This window comes from Coenobita brevimanus, chromosome 48 (assembly GCF_032717465.1).
Source record: "Coenobita brevimanus isolate Jiangsu-jjx chromosome 48, ASM3271746v2, whole genome shotgun sequence".
Classification (NCBI taxonomy): domain Eukaryota; kingdom Metazoa; phylum Arthropoda; class Malacostraca; order Decapoda; family Coenobitidae; genus Coenobita; species Coenobita brevimanus.
Window position 1 is genome coordinate 6,160,647 of NC_137001.1, and position 18,694 is coordinate 6,179,340.

Consider the following 18,694-nt stretch of genomic DNA (forward strand, 5'->3'; position numbering starts at 1 on the left):
CATCAATGTCATTTAAACAACACATCACAAACATTAAAGATAAATTAACACAAGACTTAGTCACTTGCCCACACAGTGTTTGGACACAACAAAGAAACCACCACCACAGTATACCAACAATACATACATTCAGTGATGAATTATGCAACCCCTGCTTGGGCTTCCAACCTCACTAAAACACACTACAAAACTCTACAGACCATACAGAACAAGCCCTGAAAATAATCACAGGCTGCACAGCCACAGACCACCTACACCAAAAACCGAAGTCCTCAAAGTCAAGGGTCATCTAGACATGAGAGACACCCAAATTCTCGCTGCAGCCACCACAAACCCACATCATCCACTACACTACATGGCAGCACATTCACACACACCAAGGAATATCAAAACACCCAACATACGATATCATACTGGTACACAAATACAGGCATTCCCCGGTTTAAGAGTCTAATTGGTTAGGTAAAACTCCATCATTAGGCGGGGTATTGTATATCAGGGTACTTTTAACATATATTTTATTGTGGACTGTTTACCAGCCCTGGGTTTCCCCCCAAACCAAGTCCAAAACCCACCCAGATGAGCCCCAAAAGAAGGTTTAAAGCTAATCTAAATGGCCTAACAGCTGTCAAGAAAGCTAACCTAAGCTTAACACCTTTAAAGAACTCACTAAAACCAACATATAAGATCTGAACATCATCAGATATAAGTCTGGAGAAAATCAGGCTTAGTAAACTGTACCCCAAAATGACAATGTTCACCCCACCTATGGCTAAAACACATTAATCAGAGTCTAAAAACAGTTTATAAATCAACCTAAACACACAATTTTAGTCTAAAATATCAAAATCGGTAAGAAAAATCAAAACCCATCATTTAACCGAGGTTTAGCCATTGTTAGGCGGGGTATGGTGCAATTTCTAGTGCAGTTTCTACCCCCATCATTAAGCCTGGGTATCGCATCTGAGGGTATCGTATATCGAGGTATTACTGTACTGTCATCTCTTCCCCGTACCTGCCTCAGACCAGCTTGCAGAAGCATATCCGTACTCAAATCACTCGCCGCTTCATTCAGTCACCCAAAAGACAGTACACAGCTGCATGCACAGCCTCTCGATATCCACCATTGTGAATCCTATCTCCCTCGTGAAGACAGGGTCCACCTGGCCAGGCTGAGATGTGGGCATCATCCAGCCCTCTAAGTTATCAGAAGAGGCTGGATGACCCCGTTGCTGATGTCTGTCCAGGATGCAACACAGCACCCCATACTATTAGGCACATTATGGAAGACTGCATTGCACACACTGCCCTACGCCAACAGCACAACATCGCTCCTTGAGAACTCTATGGGAAAGCCCGGTCTCGGCCATGGCCTTCCTTAGGGACTCATGGCTGTTTGGCCAGACTGCCTAGGGAACAACTACTACTGCTACTACACCATCTTGTGGTGTGCTGAAGACAGATGGACACCATCTTGGCATGCTGTTTTTGGCACTAAATTATGCTTATCTTTGCTGATTTATCCAGAGCTACTCTAAATTTTCATAACAACCCAACCCACTGTATTTCCTGCCATGTATAAAGCACAATCCCCCCCAAAAAAAAAAACACACACACACACACACACACACACACACACACAAAGTCCTGGAGTGGGACAGGGCTACAGGTTGAGGTGGCTGGCATGAAGGCCACCAACAGAAGCAAATCACTCAATGGCATTACTAATTATTACCAAAAATAGAGACTTAGATGAGCTTGTATTATGATAAATACACGGTAAGGTAAGCATTCTGTGGGTTAGATACCACACACATCGTGGATCAAGGTACTGCATCATGCCAGGCCCAGTGTAAATCATAAACAAAAAACAGCTGATTCCATTGAATGTAAGGCAGTGGTGAAAGACTTGTAGTTCTTGTATTTCCACCTTAAATAAATGCTTTAATGCCAAATTATTATCTATCTATCTCTCTATTGCCAGATGCCACAATCCCGTAAGGGGTGGCCATTTGTCATTGAGTTAGTTGTTTTATGGGGAGGGGCACCCTCCACCAACCCACTTGCTGACACGTAGGGAGCACATATGATTTGGTTATATGGTTACCACCCAGCATTGTAAATGGTTTTTTGGCTTACAGGAAACCATTTGGCATGTCACTCAATGTAAAGACACCTGTAAAGGAAAGAATAGCAATAAGAATTGACAGGAAAGATAGGAGTAATAGGAAAAGAGGAGTGCAGGCACAGAAAAAGAATGATGTAGGCTAAGGAAGAAGTAGGCAGCACTACATCAAGTAAGTAGATGATGGTTGCCACCACTTCCAAACCTAATTTATGATATTTCAGTTTGGATAAGTTACCATAGGTTAGATTGGGCTAGTTTATGGTTAAATAAAGTTAGTTTTGACTGTGTTAGGTTAGGTTAGGGTTGGCTTGCGTAAGTTAGGTTACCAGTAGGTTATTTTTGGTTGGGCTTGTTTATATTGTTAGGTTAGACAATTAAAGTGAGGTAAGACGTGTGTTTGAATAGGTACTGTAAGGTTTGGCTTGTAATAATAAGTACTGAACAAGGCTCATATTGTCCTATCTTCAGTTATTTTGGATATACAGTAATCCTTCTAATATCCGAACGACCAATATCCGAACATCCCCACTAACCGGACATAATCGTCCTGGGATCCAATATTCCCAAAATGGTCCGAAAACTGCAAAAAATTCGAAAAAAAAAAAAAAATCCCGCCCGTAATTTGAACTTGGCGGGCAGGGCACGGAACAGCTTTGTTTTGCCGCGTCATTCCTCCGACGTCCACTAGAGCGCCCCTGCATCCTCCCCACTTTCCGCCTGTCTCTCATCGCGAGTGAACGCTCGTCGTCATGGCTGCCCACGTGCTCGCTTTTGTGGTGGTGCCTTACTTGCTGCAGGCACTCCTGCTGCTCTCGTACCTCTCCTTCGTGTGTGTGATGATGGCCCCGCCGCCTGAGAAGAGGAAGAGAGTGGTGTTAACTCTGGAGAGGAAGCAGGAGATATTGGAGAAAGTAGATGCGGGGTGGTCTTCTTCACGCATCCTCCGCGAGTTTAACCTGGCCCGATCTACTTCGATATTAAGAGATCCCGAGACAAACTCATGCAGTACACGGCTGACTTCTCGTCGAGAAGCAGACGCAACATGGTGAGGAAGGTGATGTTTACTCCCAAGTTTGCTGAAGTTGACCGTTCCACGTTGATTTGGTATCGACAGCAATGTGCTGCTGGTGTGATGGTACGTGGTACGGAGCTGAAGGCTGCTGCTGAGAAGTTCGCCAGGCTTCACGACGCCCTAGACTTCAAGGCATCCGAGGGTTGGCTCTTCGCATTTAAGGTACGGCATGGCCTTACCAACCATAAGGCTCATGGCGAAGCTTTGGACGCTAACGAGGATGGAGTTGACGAGTTTTGGCACAAGGTGAAGGGATTGATCGACAGGGAGGGCCTCACTCTCGGTCAAGTCTACAACGCTGACGAAACTGGTTTATTCTATCGCTCTTTGCCAACGAACACTCTAGCCGAGGAGACGGAGAAGCGTGTACCTGGTCGCAAGCTCTCCAAGCAACGGATATCTGCTTTGTGTTGTGCCAATGCTAACGGCATGCACCGGCTTAAGCCCGTTATTGTTGGCTGCACAAAGCAGCCTCGGTGTCTTCATGGGGTGATGGATGTCCTTCCTGTCATCTGGTACCATTCTTTGAAGGCATGGTTCACAGCCCAGGTCTTCAAAGACTGGTTCCACCGCCATTTTGTCAAGGAGGTCATACATTACCAGACGGAGAAACTGGGAATCCCACGCAACCAGGTAAAGGCGCTCCTCCTCGACAATGCACCTGCCCACCCGTCCGACAAGGACTTGGTGGCTGAGAATGGCCGCATTAGGTGCATGTTTCTGCCACCTAATACGACTGCTCTCATCCAACCAATGGACCAAGGAGTGATCGTGGCAACGAAGAGGCTGTACCGAAGGAAGATCCCGGACGAGGTGATGGTTGTTCTCGAGGATGAGGACGAGCGCAGGGAGGGACGGGACACGCGAGGCCAGCAGAGTTTGGAAAACCTTTGCCGCTACAACATCAAGTCTGCAACCTACAAGTGGGCCAGTGCATGGAAGGAAATCCCTGTCAAGACTCTAGAAAATGGTTGGTCTCACCTGCTTCTCGGAACGGATATGGAGTACGATTTCCTAGGTTTTGACGTGGATGACTTCCATGCACGTCTACGTAGGCATGGCGACGATGTTGATGTGGACGACGTACGTGAGTGGTTGGATGATGATGAGGGCGATCCTGGGTATCAGACCCTGTCTGATATCGAGATCGCATCTTCAGTTGCAGGTGTCAGTACCCAGCTTGAAGATTCCGACGAGGACGACGACGATGATGCGGACTCCTCTCAGCATGACACAATTCCAGCCATCCTCAAGCTGAGCGCACTCCGGGAACACCTATAGTTCGTTCTGGACTACCTGGAACACCTGGACTGCGACAGGGAGATGGGGCCCTTGGGACTTGTGGAGGAAGTGCGTGCTTTCAGGCAGCGCATCATTAATCGTCGGAATCATCGTTCCTTGCGTCAATCAACGATTGACAGTTTTTTCAGGCCCATGGCCCCCGCTGTGCCCAGCCCTGGCTCCACTCCATTGCCTCCCCAAGACAGGCCCTCATGCTCCAAGCCACAGCCCAGCATATCAGCCACGGTGGAGTCACCACTCGACGTGAGTTTGCGTCTGTCTTCACAGTCATCTGCAGTGGGTACGCCATCACCATGACCCAGCGACGCACCCCTAGGTCACCTGCCAGCGATACTCTCGGACTCTGACAGTGAATAGACGCCAAGAACTTCTGCACTAGACCACACAGGAATTTACAGTGTTGTGCAGTGAAAAAAACAGTGCATTGTGTTAAGGATTTACAGTTGTAAGTGAAAAGACAAACAATTTTTGGACTGAATTTAACGTAAATAAACTTGTGTGTTTTTGCTTTAGAAAATGGTTATAAGAGTGGAAAGACTTAAAGTGCAGAGTGCAACACTTATTAATTTACAATGGACCATAAGTTAGACAAGAGTGCACACTGTGAAGAGAATGGACTTCTGAGTGCGAATGACAGTTCAGTGCAAGACTTCATGAACAGTGTACTGCAAGTGCTTCATGAAATCCTTCTTACTGTCAGAGTCTGAGAGGAGGCGGTTATTCATCGAGATGGCCATGGACTTGCTGTAAGTAGGCAGAATGTTTCATACTGTACTCTACTGTATTTTCCATACAATACTTACCTCAAACACCTCATTTCACTCTTTTATGTCCCTTATTGGTGTGAATATGCTGTGTCTTAGGTGCTATGCTTGTGCAGTAGGGAGGTGTTTTTCTGAGTTACCGTAGGCTAGGTTAGGGTCCATAACTACCAGTCCAGGAGCCAGGGACTTGTACGTACCCAGAATGTTGAATATTGTATGAACCTACCTCAATAACCTTGTTTTATGCTTCTTTTGCATTTATTTCAGTCTTTTATGTCCCTTATTGGTGTGATTTGGGTCTTAAGTAGGTGCTATGCTTGTCCAGAGGGAGTTGTATAGGTCTTTTTCTGAGTTAGGGTCCATAAGTACAAGTCCAGAAGCTGGGGCCCAATATCCGGACAGGACCACTATCCAGATCTGCCTATGGCTCTATTACGTCGGATATTGGAGGGATTACTGTGTATGGACGAGTTAATTCAGCTTCTGGAAAAATATACTGAACTGGAGAGGTTATATACAAGGTGTTATCCAATATTTTCTGGACTAATGCTATATAAATTTGATAACTCACCATAGCTCGTATTGGCCACCATCACCCTCAAAGTAGTTCCCTTGCGCATTGATGCACTGATCCCAGCACTTCCTTCATTGCTGGAACGCTCCCTGGAAGACCTTTTCAACGATTGTCAAGCACCGCCTGCTATTCCTTCTGGATGTCCTCAGTGGTATCAAAACAATGCTCTCTCAGCCTAATTTTCATTTTTGGGAACAGAAAAATGTCACAGAGGGCCTGGACAAGAAGGGTTCATCTTCTGAGGTGAGTTCAAGAATCTCATTGCAGACATCAACGCATTGCAGCATGTGGTCAGTTGTCAGGAGCTTGGGGACAAATTTGGCTGTGATTTGGCTCTTGCCAATTCTTCAGTGAGAATCCTCTGACATGTCACAAAACCAATTCCCACCTCCTCACCAATATCGTGAATGTTCCGATGTCGATCCTTATGAATGAGCTGCTAAAATTTTGCGACATTCTGAGGAGTTGTGCTAGTTGAGGACCTCCCTGTGTGGTTGTCATTGTCAACTGATGTTTGACCGGCTTTGAACCTACCTGCCACTGAATCACCGGTGTCCAGCCGAAAGATTGCTCACCAAACACTTGCTGAATCATTGTCAGGGTCTCATTTGCATTTTTCTTGAGATTTGCAGAAAATTTGATGCAAATTCACACCGTCACTAACTCAAGAGTTACCATTGATCACCAGCTAGGTCAATATGGAGGTCAGGCTACTTATGCAGACACCACAGAAATCACATATCTTTAAAAATCTCACCCGTGATAGTTATTGATATACCGTAGGTAAGCTCTTCATGATATTATTCTTTAGTAGTTATACTAATTTCCTAGATAATTTCCTAGATGCTTTAGTGTGATAAATGCAGCAAAACATTACTATAGAAGCTGTGAAAGCACACTGGGAGTGGCAGCATTCATTACTTATTTTACAAGTGTCTAGCTGCATCTTTGGTTTGAAAACCATATAATTTAGTTTTCTAAAAGAACAATGCTTCATCCCCAAAATGCTGAAGAAAATCTGCAAAGTTTTTCATATGAAAATTGTACAATGTTTAAAGCCGAAATTGTGCAGAGACGAGACTGCCGGCCGATATCCGACGATGCCGAGGGCTCCAAAGTACTGTACAAAAAGTCTAACCAACTGGGGTTTTGTGTACCCTGAACAGGGTATTCCTATTGACTTCAGGAAAAACTTCAGTCTAGGCACTGTCCATTTTTCTATGCAATGGTTTTCCGTGATCTTTATACAGCAGGTCCAGCTGGGCAGTAGATACACGTGACTTTGCTATTGTTTATGATCGTAACATATGATCTTCAGCCGTGTCGTGCTACTGTTTTCTAACGAAGAATCGTTACATGTTTCTTGTAACACTATTTTTGTTTTGATGAACAAATACATGAAATGAATGTAAAATAAAGCTTATGGATATTTAAGACAGGAAGAAATCAGTAGGATAGAAGTTGTGGAAGCAATGAAGAAAGTTAAATCAGGGAAAGCCCCAGGAATTGATGGAGTGTGTGGTGAAATGTTGAAGCATGGGGGAGAGATAGTAGTAGAATGGATGTGGAAGATGTGCAGATTGGCCTGGGAGGAAGGTAGAGTCCCGGAGGATTGGAAGTCAGGTATAATTATTCCCTTGTACAAAGGAAAAGGGGAAAAAGAAGTGTGTGGTAATCATAGGGGCATTTGTCTTCTTAGTATAATAGGAAAAGTGTATGGTAGGATACTTATTGACAGAGTTAGAGAAAGAACAGAGAAATTAGTTGGAGAAGAACAGGGAGGCTTTAGGAAGGTAAGAGGTTGTGTAGATCAGATATTCATTCTCAGATCTTTAGTGGAAAAGTTTCTAGAGAAGGGAAAGAAGTTGTATGCGGCTTTCATGGATTTGGAGAAAGCATATGACAGGGTGGATAGACTAGGATTGTGGAAAGTGTTAAGAATATATGGAATAGATGGGAAGTTGTTGAATGCTGTGAAGAGTATGTACGATGGTGCGAAGGCTGCAGTGCGTGTGGATGGTGAACTAAGTGAATTTTTCTCTTTGAAAGTTGGTTTGAAACAGGGATGTGTCATGTCTCCATGGTTGTTCAATCTGTACATGGATGGGGTAATAAAAGAGGTACAAGGTAGGGTAGTGGATGTTGGAGTGGCCCTGGTGAGAGAGGATAGTGTTTGGAAACTCCCTGTACTGTTGTTTGCAGATGATACCGTGTTGTTGAGTGAAGACGAAGGAGAGCTGCAAGGCTTGGTGGATGAGTTTGAGAGAGTGTGTAGGAAACGGAATCTAAAGGTGAATGTAGGGAAGAGTAAAGTGATGGTCTTTGAGAGAGGTGAAGTCAGTGAATGTACAGCGAGGTTGGATGGTGAGGAATTGGAAAATGTGAGTACGTTTAAGTATTTGGGTAGTGTGATGAGTAAGGATGGAGGTTTGGAGGGTGAAGTGCTTGAAAGGGTACAGCAGGGAAGAAAGGTTGCTGGTTCTTTGAAAGCAGTGATAAGAAACAGGGAAGTGAGCATGGAAGTGAAAAAGTTACTACATGACAGTATTGTGATACCAACTCTAACGTACGGAAGTGAAGCGTGGACGTTGTTGGAAGGACACAAGTCAAGAGTGAGAGCCGTGGAAATGAGTTGTTTAAGAGGAGCCTGTGGAGTCACATGGAGAGACAGGCTGACGAATGAGGATATAAAGGAGCGTTGTGGTGTTGATGTGGATGTGATAGGAAGCGTTATGAGGAACACACTGAGGTGGTTTGGCCATGTGGAGAGGATGGAGGGTGAAAGACTGACGAAGAGAGTGTATGTGAGTGAGGTGGAGGGGGAAAGAGGGAGGGGGAGGCCGAGGATGAGATGGAGAGATGGGGTGGAGAGGTATATGAGAGAGGGGGGTGTGAGTTGGGAGCAGGGGAGTGAAATGGCGGGGGACAGGGCGACTTGGAGGCAATTTGTTTGTGGCCACCCCAAACGGGATTGAGGCGTCTGGCAATAGATAGATATTTAAGGAAGGAAAGAATAATAACCGTCCCAATACAGAGATGGTAGACTCAGCCAACCAATTTTTTATTCTATTTGACTATATTACAGCCTCTCTTCCTTGTAGCAGTGAATAAAAATAATGTTGTTATAATTTCTGCCTTCTTTTCAGTGACAAAGAGGGCACATAAAATGAATGGGGTTTAGTTGACCGACTTTGATGTCGAAAATTATATAATCTGGTGAAGAGTGGCATTTTTTTCCTTGTTTAGTGACATCGGGAATTCACACTTCCTTTTTCATATCTATCCTAAAAATCACCTGACGACACATGCACAAGAGCAAACAAATGAATGTCACAAATCCCCACGTCTGCCTAGCTCCTCACCATGTGGCACACTTACTCATAATGCATGTTAGTACTGCCATCTAGAGGTGCATCATGCTACTACAATCCGTTTAGGTGTCGTGATATGGTTATAACCTCGTATGACTGAATCCAGTGCAGTTACCACTTTTAACGTCCTATAATTCTAAAGGGATTTGGTGGTGACAGAACGTAGAATGTCAGTCCTATGATTCTAGAGGGTTTTGGCGGTGGCAGGACGTAGACTAAGTCAGTGTAACAGCTCTAGGCTGGTATTGGAAGCATCCAGTCTACATTAGGAAACTAATATGAGAACAATCAGTAGCTACCTATTGTTTAGTGGTGCAGAGGTGGCACTAAGTGGAGTAGACTAACTTGGCACCCATATTCACCCTATAGGACTTGCCAGATGTGTGATAGTCAGTTGTTGTATTTTGTTTCTGATCAGCCCCAGACTGTCCGGCCAAGCAGACCCATCAGCTACAGGCAAGCAGCATTACAGGGTTGTCCCATGTAATGACCTGATGTTCCTTTGTGGCTGACAGTGCCTAACCCAAGCAAGGTGCATGGAATAGTGTGGTTTGGTTCCTGGATGAATGCCACATTTGCATCTTTCCACCCAGCTAATAGGGGCACCATAGCAGGCTTCATTTCATCCTGTCATTTGGTTAGCCTATATTGTTACCATCCAGAGTTGTTATGGGTTACTGGGTTATAGGAAACTATTAGGCTTGTCAATGAGCATACAGTAGACCCACCTGATATGGAAAGAAGAGTAATAAAAAGTAACAGAAAGGTAAGGGAGAGGTAAGATGAGAGAAAGGCAGACACAGAAATAAAATGAGAAGGGGGAAGGGAAATTTTCAGTACTACCATACATCAAGTTTATTTTTTATATATATTTTTTTTATGCGAGGAAGAAGGAACCAAAGGCCATGAGCCGGCAATAACAGTTCCTTCCAAGAGAAAAACAAAATACAATAGAGAGCCAAATTCAAGATCCGATGATTTTGAGATGCCTGGACACACTGCGTTTGAAAGACTGGAGATCATAGGCAGCAGGAAATACAGACAGAGGGAGACAGTTCCAGAGCTGACCTGTTGCATAAATGAAAGCCTGGGAGTAACGGTTAACTCTTGCATTAGAGAGTTGGACAGAAAAGGGATGAGAGTTTGCTGCCAGACGGGTGCTACGCACCAGTCGTGGAGGTGGAGGAATGCAAGCTGACAGTTCAGAGGAGCAGTGACCATTAAAGTAGCGATAGAAAAGAGATAAAGATGCAACAGTGCGGCGAAGAGACAAAGGTTGAAGGGAGTCAGTAAGAGGAGGAGAGTTAATGAGACGAAAAGCCTTTGACTCCACCCTATTGACAAGAGCTGTATGTGGGAAGCCTCCCCACACATGAGAGTTGTACTCCACACAGGGGTGGATAAAACCCCTGTATAGAGTCAACAATTGTGCAGGGGTAAGGAAAGAGCGGAGTCGGCTTAACACACCCAATCTCTTGGAAGCAGATTTTACAAGAGATGTAATATGATCTTTCCAAGATAAGTCCCAAGTAAATGAAACCCCAAGAATGTTCAAGGATGATGCAGGATTAAGCTGAATATTATTAAACATTAGTGGGTATACCTGTGGAAGATTTTGTCAGGTTGATAGGTGTAAGAACTGTCTTAGATGCATTAAAAACAACCATATTATTTTTACCCCAGTCAGAGATACGAGCCAAGTCAGACATTGGGTGTGCCATAGCCTCATCCCTTGTTTGTTGAAGTAACTGTTGAGATGGGCGTTGCGGGAACGGAATGGAAAGGTGAAGGGTGGAGTCATCAGCGTATGAGTGGATAGGGTTAGATGTGCAGCTTAGAAGATCATTGATGAATAAAAGGAAGAGAGTTGGAGATAGGACAGAGCCCTGAGGAACACCACTGTTGATAGATTTAGGAGAAGAACGATGGCCATCTACAACAGCGGCTATAGAACGACCAGAAAGGAAGCTAGCGATGAAGACACAGATAGAAGGATAGAAACCGTAGGAGGGCAGTTTGGAAATTAAAGATTTATGCCAGACTCGATCGAAAGCCTTTGAGATGTCAAGTGCAATGGCAAAGCTTTCGCCAAAGTCCCGAAAGGAGGATGACCAGGAGTCTGAATGGTAGGTGAGAAGATCGCCAGTGGAGGGTCCCTGACGGAACCCGTACTGACGATCGGAAAGAAGGGTGTGATAGGAAAGATGCCTTAAAATTTTTCAATTGAGAATTGACTTGAAAACTTTTGAAGTACAGGACGTTAAAGCAATTGGACGATAGTTGGAGGGTTGGGAGTGGTCACCCTTCTTTGGGACCGGCTGAATGAGAGCAAACTTCCAGCAAGAAGGAAAGGTACAAGTTGACAGACAAAGGCAAAAGAGTTTGCCTAGGCAGGGTGTAAGCACAGAAGCACAGTTCTTGAGAACAACAGGAGGGACCCCATCAGGCCCATATGTCTTGTTAGTACTGAGGCCAGTGATGGCAGAAAATACATCAACTGAAGAAATTTTAATGTCAGCCATGAGGAAGTCAGAGGGGGGAAGTGATGGAGGAACAGCACCGGAATTGTCTAAGGTGGAATTGGAGGAGAAAGTCTGTGCGAAGAGATCTGCTTTATCAGTAGAAGAAATAGCTACAGAACCATCAGAGTAGAAAAGAGGAGGGAAGGATGATGAGTTAAAGTTGTTAGAAAGATTTTTGGCAAGGTGCCAAAAGGAGCAGGAAGAATTCGTGTTGGAGAGTTGAGAGCATTTAGTATGGATGAAATTATTTTTAGTAGAGCGAAGAACAGACTTAGCACGATTCCGGGCAGAAACGTGAGTGGATGATGGTTCCCACCACCTACTACCTTCAGTCATTGTTTAAATTATGTAACTAAAGTTGCTGTATGTATCTTTGTTTTAGGCATACTTTACATTTAAGCTTTACTGGTTTCTGTATTTCCTTAGGAAGTACACATTAATCTTTTGATGCCAGGCCAATGACTTCTAAAAGTATTACATAATTGTGTTGATGTAACATTAATTACTTGTCCACTAGATAGTCTACTGTTCTGTATGTAATGAAGTGATCTGTGATTCAGGTGTGTGATGAGAGAGCAACTGGACATGCACAAGGCAGTTTGTAATGAGTTCATCAGAGGAGCTGATGTGGACTCTGCAGACCCCAACTAAAAGGTAATGATTGTGCCAAGACTCAGATCTTCATGTTGATGTTTCTGGCTCTGCCTTTATAAAGTGTTGTACTGTAAATCATTGTTTTGCATGACTATTGTACAGTATTCCCAAGTTATACTGTGCATTGTGCAAATGGAATCTTCACAAAAAGAAGCTTAAGACTCCCCCTTTTATTTTTTTTTGGTATTGGGGAAAAGTGAATCAGAAATTTTCCCAAAGATCCCACTCTTGGTTCTGTAAAAAGTGTATTTCCAGTACAGGAATGCTTCCAGTATACTATGGCTTACTGTCAAACTGTGCCACCATTGGTGTTATCCATGTCTCTGATGCATAGTAATGATGTGGCAGGAAATTCAGAATACATTCCAAAAGTAATATAGCAGTTACTTTATCATTACTTATGGAAGGAATGTCACATTTTAACAGTTAAAGATGTACTGATCATGAATGGCACAGTAAAGTGATATTAAATGTTAAATGTATTTTTTGCCTATAAGAGTTCATGTTGTATACAGAGATTTGCAAACCAGCCCATAATAAGACTGACACAGCATTTTTTTCTTTAGCTTTTTTTATATACATTTTCATATGTCTTTTATTGCTCAGCCAATTGAATAACCATAAAGATGAATCAGAACTTTTTTTTTCTTTCCCCACATAGCATAAATGAGCACCATGCAAAATTAGGGTTGACTGGACAGTGTTATTAAGTTGATGGAGATGCTGGTCTAAAGGTGACTGTTGTTCCAGGTTCACAGCTGGAGTCAGAGCAGTAAAGCAGTTGTAAACACTGTCGTCATCAGGGTGCTGCCTGAGTAATGGATGATAAGTATAAAACAGGACTGAGGGCACATCTTATGTTGTGTTAGCACATCCAGCAAGAGGTACCTCGGTCAACAACTTATGGGTTATTATCTATGTAGTGTCCTGTGGAAGATTTGTTTTTTCTCACATAGGAACTGATTTTGGATGATTTACCTGGTGTGGTATCCTTTGCAGTATCTGTTGCTGCAGAGACAGTAGGTAGCAGCTATTGAAATAAGGAAGACGGTGGTAATATCAGTCTGAATTGACAGCTTGACTCAGCAGTGATCTGTATATTTAAAGTTACGGTTCAGAAGCATTCACGTGTTAGCAATGTTTAATCCATTGGCCGTGGTAGGTGACTGTGGTCGCCCTACTAATTATTCTTCATGAAGCGTCAGGCGACTTCAATCCACAGCTGAAAAAAACAAATTTCCTTCCACACGTCTGTTGTTTTTGTATAAATACAGTAAGTTTTTATTTCGTTTATGTGCCAATAAACATTGTGTCTAGTGTACATATACAAGTGAAAAACCTTCCTTGAAGTAAATAATATCATTATAGCAAAATTAGAGAATAGCAAAAACTATTTTCGCATTTTTTTCTCAGAATATTACAATTTTCTTGTACATGAACGGTAAATTTTGATCTCTTATGTGCCAACAAACAGTGTACATGTTTGTAGTGTAGATATACAAGTGAAAAACCTTGCTTGGCATAAATCTCGTCATTATTGCAAAATTACATAATAGCAAAACTTAATTATTATTGCATTTTTTTTTCTTCAGAGAATCACGATTTTCTCGTAGAGAAAGATGCATTTTTGACCATTATCACACACAAAAAATGGAAACTTCATGGTCATTTCCTGTTGGAAAAGTAACAACAAAGTTATAATTAGCACATTCATTTTTTAAGAATTTAGGCCGTATAATGATAGGTTGCAGCCAAAGAGTTAAAGGAAGAATAGTTGTGTTGAAATTTCATCCATTTTATGTAATTACAATTATTATCCAGTAATAGTGATGAATTTTTTGACAGTTATTGTTCATTGTAATGGAAGCAGCTGATGACTGAGCATTGGTACAGTGAAGGTAAGTCATCCTGTTGGTGGTAGACAGTAAGATTAACACCAGGGTAGAGTATCTGAAGTATAGAAGTTGAGAGAGGTGGAAGGAATGATATAATGGAGGTGGTAAAGGAAGAATCAGATGTACAGTCAGAGTGTGAGGTGGGTGACAAAATAATGGAGGTGGTAAAGGAAGAACCAGATGTACAGTCAGAGTGTGAGGTGGGTGACAAAATACTGGAGGTGGTAAAGGAAGAACCAGATGTACAGTTAGAATGTGAGGTGGGTGACAAAATGTTCCTCAGTGACAATGAGACTGTCCTGGAAACAGTGTCCTCAGCTGAAGTTAAGCAGTTTAGATGTTTAGAGAGTGGTAAAGCATTTGCTTTTAAGAACAGTCTTATCCAGCATGCAGTTGTTCATTCAAGAGTGAAGAATTTCAAGTGTGATGAATGCGGTAAACAATTTGCACGGAAGAAAAAACTCACCAAACACCTATTAATTCATTCAGGAGTGAAGAATTTCAAGTGTCATGAATGTGGTAAACAATTTACAGATAAAAGTAATCGCAGAAAACACCTATTAATTCATTCAGGAGTGAAGAATTTCAAGTGTGATGAATGTGGTAAACGATTTACACGGAAGGTTCATCTCACTCGGCACCTATTAATTCATTCAGGAGTGAAGAATTTCAAGTGTGATGAATGTGGTAAACTATTTGCACGGAAGGGTGTTCTCACTCGGCACCTATTAATTCATTCAGGAGTGAAGAATTTCAAGTGTGATGAATGTGGTAGACGATTTGCACAGAAGTGTGATCTCACCAAACACCTATTAATTCATTCAGGAGTGAAGAATTTCAGGTGTGATGAATGTGGTAAACGATTTACACGGAAGGTTCATCTCACTCAACACCTATTAATTCATTCAGGAGTGAAGAATTTCAAGTGTGATGAATGTGGTAAACGATTTACACGGAAGGTTCATCTCACTCAACACCTATTAATTCATTCAGGAGTGAAGAATTTCAAGTGTGATGAATGTGGTAAACGATTTGCACAGAAGGGTGAACTCACCAAACACTTATTAGTTCATTCAGGAGTGAAGAATTTCAAGTGTGGTGAGTGTGGTAAACAGTTTGGTCTGAAAAGCAATCTCACCAAACACTTATTAATTCATTCAGGAGTGAAGAATTTCAAGTGTGGTGAGTGTGGTAAACAGTTTGGTCTGAAAAACAATCTCACCAAACACCTATTAAATCATTGTAAAGGGAAGAGTTTCTAGTGTACTTAATGTGGTAAACAGTTGACTCAGTTGATGTCATCTGACACTGTTTAATTCATTAAGGAGTGAAGAAATTCAAGTGTGATGAATAGGGTGAACAGTATTATTATGATCTCTCCAGTGTCAGTTCAGGAGCGAAAGAATTTGAAATGTGATGACTGGAAAACTGTGTAGAAAAAATTCTTATTCACTTGGCACCTGACAGTTCATTCTAGTGTAAGAACAATTTTATAGTTATGATAAATGTGGCAAAGCTTGTAGAAGAAATCAGGCTTTAACCAGGCAAGGTGCCATTCACTAACAAGTGAGGGAGAAGACATGTTTTATCTCATAGGCTGGATTTTTTTTTTTTTTTTTTTGAATAACGACAGAGGAAGGAAAAACAAATGAATAAAAAAAAAATAATCCATACACCAGCTTACTGGTGTCCTCTGTTCATAAAATATCTGTAACAGTCAGACTTGAACAGCTGTAGGTTTAAGTTTGGAGGGAAACAACTCCGGGAAAGCGAGTTCCAAAGAGAAGCAGCACGGGGAATGAAAGAATTCTGATAGGCAGAAGTTCTGCAATATGACTGAATGACATTCCAGTCATGAGCGCTACCAGATGCCCTTGTAGCACGAGGGAAGACATGGAGAGGTGGCAACATGGATGCAACTTCGTCTGAGCATTTGCCATAAAAATCTCTGTAAAATAATGCAAGGGAGGCAACATTCCTTCGTACTTGTAGGGGAGGTAGTTTATTTGTAATGGCAGGGTTGTTAATAATTCTAACAGCTTTGTTCTGAATTTTGTGTAATTGTTTTAATGCAACCTCTCCACATCCATTCCACAAGGGTGAGCAATATTCAAGCTGAGAGCGCACATGACTCTTATAAATTACAGTTAACTGCTCGTCTGTAATGGAAAATTTTAAAAAGTGGGTTGTAGAAAAAAAAAAAAAACGAGTGCTTTGGTCTGTAGAGCGCCTTTAGCTACTATTGGTACTTGTGGCAGGCCACCCCTCATGTAGCATGTCATACGATCTACTGAGCCAAGACACCATTAACCATGAGTGATAAAATAATATGAAACTCTAGATACAGTAAACCCTTAATATACTGAACCCTCTTTCAATGAATTTCAGTTTTAACGACCACTTTGAGTTGGCCGAACGTTCTTTTAAAGAACTTTGGTACAGTAATAGAATGGATGTGCAGGAAACACCTACCAGCATTGTGTCCCCCCCCCCCACATACACACTGTGTGTGCATTAAACACATGTTTAATATACATACAGCTGTTCTGTACTGTTTGCATTGCTATACTCTGTTAGGTAATACAGTACAATATTTAATGTAACAGCTGATATACAATGAGTTTACCCACACTTTCCCTGTAAATACCAAACAACAAATGTACAGTAGTGTATGGGCAATGTACAGTATAGTGCAGATTTGTAATGGTTTTCAATGACTGTGCCAGTGGTGGAATGCAGTTTATGTTTAATGTACATGCAGCTGTTCTGTACTGTTTGTTTTGCTATTCTCTGATAAGTAGTATTTAATATAACAGGTAATGTACAGTGTCAGTTTTCTTTACCAACACTTTCCATGTAAATACTGAATGACAAATGTACGTAGATTTATCCGAGGCCTATTTGCAGTCTTTCATTGCACTGCAGTTACTCCCAGAAAGGTAAGAATAAAAATGTCAGTTAGTAAATAGAGTATTTATTGAGAAAATAACCATTTAGACCTACCTGTATGTTATTGTGTATGAGTTACGGCCAAACAGTGCTGTATATTTAACAGTCTTTGTTCGGTAAAAGCCACAACGCCTGGGAAATTATTGAACAGCATGGTGTTTGGCTGTAATGTCAAGGGTCTGGTACAAATTAGTTGATTATATTGAGAGTGCACTGTATTAGGAGAGGGCTGTTCACCGTGATAGTTGTACAGGAGTACAGGGCATTCATTTAGTACACAGTAAACTGGGCAGCAAGGTGCACTATATCCTGCACAACGTCTGTACACAAAAGTATTGTACATGTATGTATTGTTGGTCTATGGTTAGCAGCTTGCCTTTTTGTATGACATTTTATTATGAGATAATTATGTCTAAGCACATGGCAAGTGCTCCACCTTGTAGTGAGAGTAATCTTTGTTTTCACTTTACTGGGGCAGGTCTAATGGAACACAATTTTTATGGTACTTTTGCCTCCTCAAGCTTTATTTTTGTCATGGGGAGGGGGGTACTTCAATTGCAAGGTAGAGCATGAGCTGGGTGCTTAGATCACTAATGTCAAGTATCCCGTGAAAAATATTGGGCAAAAATCAAGTAAGATATGTCACCATTAATAGCATTAGTACATGATATGTTTGTGGTGTACATTTTTCACCGACAGTGTATTCTTTCACCCAAATTACCATGCACAAGGAGATGTGCAGTATAATAGGAACACCTTACATCCAGCTAAATGCATGATAATATGAAGCCATATAAACAGAGGGTATGATGGAACTTGGCAGAAGGGCAAGATATGATAAAGTTTTAATAGCTGTGAAAGAAAAAGACCTGGGAATCTGTTGAAAGTATTTTCATTCATTCATCATCTAATCTTGTGTTACCCCATGAGGAGCGTAGGAGTGCAGGGCTAGGCACGTTGGTCCTGACATTTAACCCGCCCCATCCTGGCAGATTTTTAATCCGTGACTTCCCCCAATCCCAGCAGATTTTCAATTTTTTTTATTTTTTTTTACTAAAACCTTTGCTTATTATGAGAAACATTGAAAATTCAAAGAGAAATCGCTCACCTGAGGTTTAACCCCTAACAGGCGGGTGACGTTACGTAACGTCCATGCGTGAGGAGGCGGATGACGTTATGTAACGTCCAGCCATTTTCGGTCCTAATTGGTGAAATTGGGTGATGAGGCATCCTTGTCACCTATTGTCCTGCCCTCAACTCTCCCAAACCTTGAAACAAGTAAAATAGAATATCTCTGTCTCTCTCTCTCTCTCTCTCTCTCTCTCTATATATATATATATATATGTATATATATATGTATAAGTTGTAGTGTTATATTCGTTCAAGTAAAATACTATATACGTATGTAAGTTATATTGTTGTAAGTGTTCAAGTAAAATAGAAAACACATACATAAGATTTTG